We start from the raw sequence: 8415 nt of genomic DNA, 5'->3' as shown, positions 1-8415 counted from the left end.
TTCACAATCCATATGTGCACAATTAGGTGACTCCTACCCCACCGACAGACCACACCTTACAGGAACCATGATAAGTGGTACATACCTAGACTTCACTTCAACTTTAACACTCCCCATAACCATTGTTAATAACCCATTCCCATCCACTACTTTCTACGTAGTCGAAAACTGGACCCTTGAATGTGATGACATTTTGGGATTGGAATTCTTAGCCAATCACAAAATCACTATAGATACAAACCCCGCTATATTCAGGTTAAGTGACAGAAATTCCCCTTCACCTACCCCGACGCTTCTAGGCACCCGGGTGAACACCTTCAGTATCCACCACTACCCCACACCCTCAGTATCCACCACTATCCCCCACATCACCCTACAGGAGTGTCACAACATCCTGCCTTCAACCAAGCTTGCCCAACTCAGTATCTACTGACTTCACCAAAACACAGGATGCCTCCGCAAACCCCTGGCTCGACATCAGGCAATATCATCAACATTACGACACCCTCCCCCACCCACGCACACATACAAAGTCAGACAACAACACCCTACCCCCTTTCTAAACACAAATTCTCACCAAATGCAAAATTACAATCCCTCCAGGGGAGAGTATGATTATTTCAACAATCATACCTGGTGCACTTCCAGGCCAAGACATAATTGTGTCTCCCGATGCCTGTAGGAGAAAGAATCTCCATATGCCTGCTGTATGGGATACAGTTAGACAGAAGAAAGAGGCAATAATCTTACGAGAGAACATCTCGCATACCCCACTTAAACTAAACAAACACACACAAATAGAAAAAACCCATCCAGGAAACACGCACCACTCCTATTAACACCATCACCACCAGACCAGATCCCACCCCAATCCCTCTCGAAGATATCCCAGTTATAAACTTCCAGCAAGCCAGAGCCAATCTTAAAAATATTCTTCAATCCCATCGTAAGGCAATCGCCTTGAACGATGAACATCCTTGGTCAAACACCATATACACATACCCCCTATCTATACTCCAGCCGCTTACTAGCCAAAACGGCCCCGTGTAAAAACGACCCAACTACCAAAACGGCCAAAACGGTCAAAATTCCTCAAAGCAAAAAAACAATTCGTCACAGATAATATAGACGAGATGCTGGAACAAGGTGTCATCAGACACACTCAATTCCCTTGGAGCTCCCCACTTTTCCTAGTTCCTAAAAAGGATGGATCCTTTAGACTAGTCATAGATTTCCGTAAAGTAAACACTAACACCACCCCAGACCGCATGTCAATACCTGTCATGGCAGATGTTCTCCAATCACTGGGTCATTTCGAGTTTATCCGAATGCTCTTTGGACTAAAGAATGCCCCTGGTATACTACAAAGACTCATGAATAACCTTTTCAAAGACAAACTAAGCAAATCCCTTTTCGTCTATTTAGACGACCTAATAATATTCTCCCCTACTGTAGAAGACCACATTGACAACCTTGGGTACGTCTTACAAACCATCAAATAAGCTGGCTTCAAAATTTATCTTAACAAATGCTCATTTCTAAAAAAGGAAATTACCTTTCTTGGCTATACAGTAAACAAAGACGGAATCCACACAAACCCAGACAAGATCAGAGCCATTGCTGAATTCCCCACCCCAAAGGACGAGAACCAACTCCGTTCTTTTGTTGGTATGGCTGCCTATTACAGGCATTTTATTAGAAATTTTGCAAACTTAGCTACCCCACTTACCAAATTTACATGTAACAACGTACCTTTCAAATAGGACTCTAAAGAACAAAAATGTTTCCAGAAAATAAAGACAGCACTATACAGGACACCCATACTCGCCTTCCCCAATTTCACAAAGGAACTCTTTGTTCACCGACTCATCCACCCTTGGGATAGGTGCAGTCCTACAACAAATAGACTCAAACAGGAAACACACAGCGATGGCATACGCAAGCCGCGTAATGAACCCTGCAGAGCGTAACTACTCCACCACCCACTTAGAAGCTCTAGCTGTAATCTGGGCTCTAAAGCATTTCCGGGAACTCATCCTGGGTCACAAAATTACAAAAGAAAAACTTTACAAGGTAAGGTAGCAAGGTGGCACATAACCATTTTAGAATTCAACCCAGAAGTTACCCACATAAAAGGTAAGGCATACATCGTAGCAGACGCACTTAGCCGAATCCATCTAATCGCAACAGTTCCAGCCATCCATTGCGTCTCCCCTCAGGAACTCCGAGAAGAACAAAGAAAAGACCCAAATTGGTCACATGTAATCCTCCAACTAGAAATGGGAGTCACCCTACAACCTCTCCCCCGTACCCCTTCGAGAATTATATCAAATGGATGGAATTCTTAAAAGAGGCACTATTATCCCAACCCAAACAGTAATCCCACACTCACTTATTCCAAGAATCATCCCAATGGTCCACGATAGCCCCATTGCAGGTCACCCAGACAGAGATAAATGCCTAGCAAACACCAGACGGACGTCACATTGAACATTCGTCGTCGTCGTCGGCACCAGTTCGTGTCCGAGTATATGTTTCTGTCGACGATCTTTCACTCTCTTCATTGTGGGTGCTTATAAGTGATGTGAATTAAGAGGCCTAATCTATGATGGAAGAAAAGCGGGCAGTGTTCGCAGGGGAGGGTAGGAGGTGGGCGGAGTTGTTCTGCTCTCTTCTTCTTTTTTGCCTCTTCGTTTTCTTTCCTATTCTCCTCAAAGGCCGCGGAGCCTCGGTGGGCAGTTCTCCTCCAAGCTTTGTGGTCCCTGGCGGTTTGCTCCCACGAGGAGGGGTCGATGTTGGTTACAGCCAGGGTGCGCTTGTGTTGGTCTTTGTAGCGGAGTTTTGAGGCTCCTCGTGGTCTTGTTCCCGTGGTGAGCTCACCATAGAGCATTAATTTTGGAAGCCGGGATGGCCCCATCCTCTGGATGTGGCCTGCCCAACGGAGGCAGTGGTAGATGATGGCGGCTCCAATGCTGGTCATTGATGCTCTGTTTAAAACTTCAATATTTGTAGTGTGGCTCTCCTACGGGATTTTTAGCATTTGCCTTAATTTGTATTGCTGGAATAGCTCCAGGCTTTGGATGTTGCTTCTGTATAGAGTCCATGTTTTGCATGCATAAAGGAATATGGAAAGGACTATTACCCGGAAGACCATGATTTTAGTGGACAGGGTCAGTGCATGGTTGTTGAACACACGACCTCTGAGTCGACCATAGGCGAAATGGGCTGCCCTGATCCTGTTTTCCACATCCCTCCTGCTTGTGGGAGTAGATGTTAAGATACTCCCCAGGTAGGAAAATTGTTCCACTTCTTCTAGTGGGTGTTCATTGATAGTGACGTCGGCGTTTCCGAGTATCTGACCAGGTGGGTGTTGGATGAGTGCCTTGGTCTTTTCAGTGTTTACCTGCATCCCAAAACGTTCATATGCAGTATTGTAGATGTCGGCTGTTCTTTGGAGGTCCTGTGCAGTCTGACCTGGGGTGGCATTGTCGTCAGCATACTGCAGTTCTCGTACTGAGGTCAAGGTGGCCTTTGTTCTGGCGCGTAGTCGGGCGAGATTGAAAGCCCCTCCATCCATGCGGAACCGTAGGTCAATTGTGGGTGCGTCTGGTGGAATTTCATTTAGCATAGCTGCAGTGTATAGGGAGAAACACGTTGGAGCCAGCACACATCCCTGTTTGAGGCCGCCATTGATAGGGAATGGGCCAGAGAGAGAGTTTTGGTGGCAAACTCTACCGACCATTCCGTCATGGATGTATTAGAGAAACAAAGTCTGGTGGACATCCGAATCTGGCAAGGACTACCCACATAATAGGACGAGGAACTTTGTCGAAGGCCTTTTTTAGGTTCCGGAAGATAAACATTAATGGCTGTTGTTGTTCAAGGCTCTTCTCTTGAAGTTGTCAGGCACAGAAAATCATATCTATAGTCCCGCGGGAAGGTCGAAATCCGTATTGGGACTCAGGTAACACATTTTCCGCTAGTATAAGGAGACGGTCGAGTAGAATGCGGGCAAAGATCTTGCGATGCTCAATAGTGAGATACCGCGGTAGTTGTTACAATTCTCTCGGTCTCCTTTTTTTTTTTCCAGAAACCAAGGTGGACCATGAAATCAAGGTGATCAAATGTCAACTTAAGAAGTTGGCATATCCACCTTGGTTTCTGGACCAAGCCCTCAGTAAGGCTAAGGCCAACCATTTTAAAACTTCCGTCCCCTCAAGTTATCACCGCTCCTTTAAGGATATCCTAAAAAATCCATTTAGTAATACCATCAGTTCTTCTACCAAGTTGTTTCCTCATGAGCGTTTCACTATTGCCTATCACTATCCTAACACCGTGCGTAAGCAAATTGTGAACGTTCAACAAAAACCGAAGGAAGTAGAGTCACCTGGTGTTTATTGTTTGCCCTGCCAAGATTGTGATTTGGTTTACTTGGGTCAAACCGGGAGAGACTTGAACACTAGATTGGCAGAACATAAAAGGTCAATTAGGTATGGGTTAAGGCTAGATTAGTGTTCAAGTTCCACTGCGGTTTCAGGAGAAAAATAGTTGAATCAGCATTAATTGAGGAATGCCCCAATATATATCTAAAGGGCAGTGGACGCCTGACATTATTTCACGCGCGGCAGTCAGCAGGCAGGTACGGAGTTTAAACCCCTCCCCCTCACCTCACCCTCTCCATCTGTCCACATTCCTTCTCTTTCTGTAGCTTATAAGTCCCCTCTGTCCTCTGTCTTATGTACTTTCCTGAAGAGGGCTACAGTTGATAGCCGAAATATAGGATTCTTCTTTATTCGAAGTTTATTTTCTCCGACTGTGGGTTTCCTGTGTGTTATTTACAAATGTGTTACTACATTACTGTTTAGAAAGAGTTTGAATGTGTTTGAAATGAAATGCCTGAGAAGTATGATACGGGCTACTAGGCTAGATAGAGTGAGAAATGAGGAGGTGAGGAGAGGAAAAGGGGTGGAAAGGGAGTTGGGAGATAGGGTTGATGAAAGAGCATTAGGATGGTTTGGACACATAGAAAGAATGAGTGAAGAAAGATTAGTAAAAGAGGTGTGGAAGGCAGAGGTGAAAGGAGTGAACATGAGGGGCGACCTAGGATGAGATGGATGGATGGTGTAAAAGGAGCATTGGGAAAGAGGGGAATGTCTGTTGAGGAAGGATGGGAGAGGACAGAAGATAGGGGTGAATGGAGAAGGGTTGTGTATGGATGATGCTGTGATGCATGAGGGGGAGTGGGTGGGGATGGGGGTGAGGGAGTATGTGTGAGAAATAAATTGACGCAGCCCGAAGGGATTTCTCCCCGTCTTCTCCTTTTCTACATGAGGGGATGGAGAGTGGGGGTCGCCGAATTGATAAAACGGCGTTACTGTGGATGTGCTGTCTTGCGACACTGCTTCTGACCCAGGGCAGTGGACAAGATGCAGGGATGACCCGTCATCCAGGAGGTGCCAAGATAAGAGGGAGGGAAGAGGGTTGAGGTGAGTGGAGTCTGTGGGGGGTGGAATGGGTGGGAGTGGTTTCTGCTTTTTTTTTTTTTTTTTTTAGGGCTACCTCCCGTTTAAGGGGAAAGAAAGTCTTTGGTATATCTATGTATGTAATAATATCTGATGTTTATGTAATATAGACCCCTTGCAGTGTTTACCTGCAGGAAAGCTCATCCGATGCACAGTTTGCTTCTTGCTGTCTTTCCATTATGAATATGCACACATCTACCGTGCCAGTAAAAACTGGAGATGTGTAAAATACAAAACAAAACAATAATGAATTCACTCAAAGAAGTTTATATTACTAGACTGACACTTTATCTCACAATAATACTAGTAGTGTAAGCCATGCTTGATTTTACCACGTAAAGGTAATATTGTACTGAAGAATGAGCACTTCAAATTACTGAACTCGAAGTTTCTGTTTGTTATTTCTTTTGTTAACAACACTGGTGCATAGATTTGTTAATCCTCCGCATGCAATAACAATGTCACCCAAAAGGTCGCCTTGTCCAACTGGAACTATGGACTGTAGGATTTTATCATTTTTCCATCTGCCTATGACCCTCTCCACATGGATTCTTACACGCGATAGCTGCCAAGAAATGTCTACTTCTTGAGCAGACATTTGATTTTTCCATTTGTAAAGTGTGGAGTTCGCAGTGTAGCTCCATAGGTAGCTAATTCATCCCTAACCAGAAAACCCCTATCGCCCAAAACTTCATCCTCTTGCTCTAATTTTTTCTGAAAATCCTGACTGCACAGTTATTTCTTTGTCTGAAACTCTGCCTCCCCATCCAGGGGATAAGAATGAAATGGCACCAGCAGGGGTAATACCTACCAGATATTTAATTGTGTTATTGTGCTTATATTGAGACCATGTTTGAGCCCTTGCAGTTAGATTTGTGGGACGCCCTATGAAAATCTATGTATAGTCTATAATACATAGACATCTGCGAAATGTTTTGCCAAACACAAATGGCATATCCTTCTGTACTGCCTTCTTACTAGGCCATCTAATTAGTGGCTTCAACACACCGGATAGTATAGGTAGGCAAGTTCGTAGTATTCTGGATACAGATATATGAAACCTATAAGCGATATCTTTATTGCTTATATACAATCTCAGTTTTATCAACAGTACAAGTAAATGATCTTCATAGTATAGAGACTTGTTGACTAAATGTGTTACGTTTGAAAAATATTCAAGAACCAGTGAAATAGTGCAATGTAAGGCAAGCCTGTGAAAATGTTCAATTTGTTGTTGTTTGTTTTTAAACAATGATAACAGAACTTATTCATATCCAGCTTCTTCTTGAGCTCTACATTTTCATCCCTGAGTGAGAAATAATCTTGTCGGAGATGTACCTAATTTATACGTAGGCTGTTTCAACTTATTACAATATTGCTGTTTCAACTCCTCAAATTCGGTCAACAAACAATGTTTTGAACTTGAGCTGCGCGGGCACACACCTGATACGTCACATTAAATCGGTCTATAGAACATTATAAAATACCCAGTAACTAACATTTCCATAAACACAACTAACCTGCTGTATCGGTTGTTCCATCCTTCACATAAGTTGTTCGTGCGGGACTCATCTCAAATAGTTCCAGTTTTCTGGAGTAAGCTGGGAAGGAATGCGATGGAGTTGGACTGTTCGGATTTTGTAGTCATCTTGTCGTCTTTGGCCACGTCGATAAGTGCCCGTTACGTACGTCTGATCGAAGTAGGTGACGAAAGGCTCCATGCCCTCTGCTGTGTTGTTTTTGAGGAAAATCATGCCAGCAGAAACATCCTCGAGAGGAAGAAAAGCTAAGCTGTCTACCATACCACAGAACAATTTTATTTCCTCATTTACCTTGTAGACAGTTGCCATCCCTAGCTTTTTTATTTTCCTCCATGATGACTGTGTCAGATGGTAGAAAGAACAACGAATGGCAACTTCTGTTCCGAGAATTGATGTGATGGCTTGTAGAGTTGCTTATTTGAAGTCAAGCATAACGGTTAAAGGGTCTGGATACAGGTGGTATTCAGCACATTTCTCAAGAACTGCCTTGAAAAGTTCCTCATAAGTGTCTTGGGTCTTGTATTGCAGGGATGCATAAACAACAGAGACATTAGTATCTCCGAGAGGAACACGAATGACATACAACTGTGTGAACTTGGGAAGAGCTATGGCAAAATTTCTGTCCATCATCCAGAGGTCTGATCTCACTAACAGTCGCATAATCTGTACACTAGCAAAAGCAATAATACGGTATTCGATGTCTGGATCATTGTGTTGGTGATGCCGAATGTGTATTTTACAATGTACTTGGGATACGAAATGAGCCTCTGTTTTCATGGTCAGGGCAGTTTGGGCGTATATTTGAATAAGGTTTATCTCGAGTGCTTTTCGCTATTTATTTCATTTCAGATTTACATGTTGCTGCTTTGATAATACTTTTGTCACCATCGTGATTGTGCTCCATAATAAGTATTGCATTTTCATTTGCAAAAGAAGTTGTTAATGCACCTTTATATAATAGTGTTCGCTTGACGCATCTCCACAGAATCGTGTTAGCTGTTGACCACTGCTTGGTATACATGTATCCACTGTAACACAGTTTAGGACCTCCCTTATTGCTTTCGATAATTTCCATGGCAAAAGTAAGTTGTGCAGTACGTAGCAGTGTCCTAAAGAACCCACTGGAGTCCACTAATCTGATATCTCAAACCTGTGCCAAGAAGACTTGCGATCGTTAAGAACATAAGAGCATAAGAACATAAGAATGAAGGAGACTGCAAGAGACCATAAGGCCTACACTAGGCAGCTCCGTATCCATCACCACCCGTCATCCCCATCCATAAAGTTGTCTAATCGTTTCTTAAAACAACTGATAGTTTCAGCGCTTACTACATGGTTACTAAGTTTATTCC

At 43.5% G+C, this 8415-nt stretch overlaps 1 pseudogene; it reads right to left on the bottom strand.

Moving 5' to 3' along the window:
* Positions 1–6978: 6978 nt before the first annotated feature.
* On the bottom strand, positions 6979–8138 carry LOC143032690 (uncharacterized; annotated as a pseudogene).
* Between the last annotated feature and the right edge of the window lie 277 nt (positions 8139–8415).

This window comes from Oratosquilla oratoria, chromosome 14 (assembly GCF_046742065.1).
Source record: "Oratosquilla oratoria isolate Oo_2021 chromosome 14, ASM4674206v1, whole genome shotgun sequence".
NCBI classification, from domain to species: Eukaryota; Metazoa; Arthropoda; class Malacostraca; order Stomatopoda; family Squillidae; genus Oratosquilla; species Oratosquilla oratoria.
The sequence above is the reverse complement of the archived record's forward strand: the minus strand, read 5'-3'. Positions and strand labels throughout refer to the sequence as shown.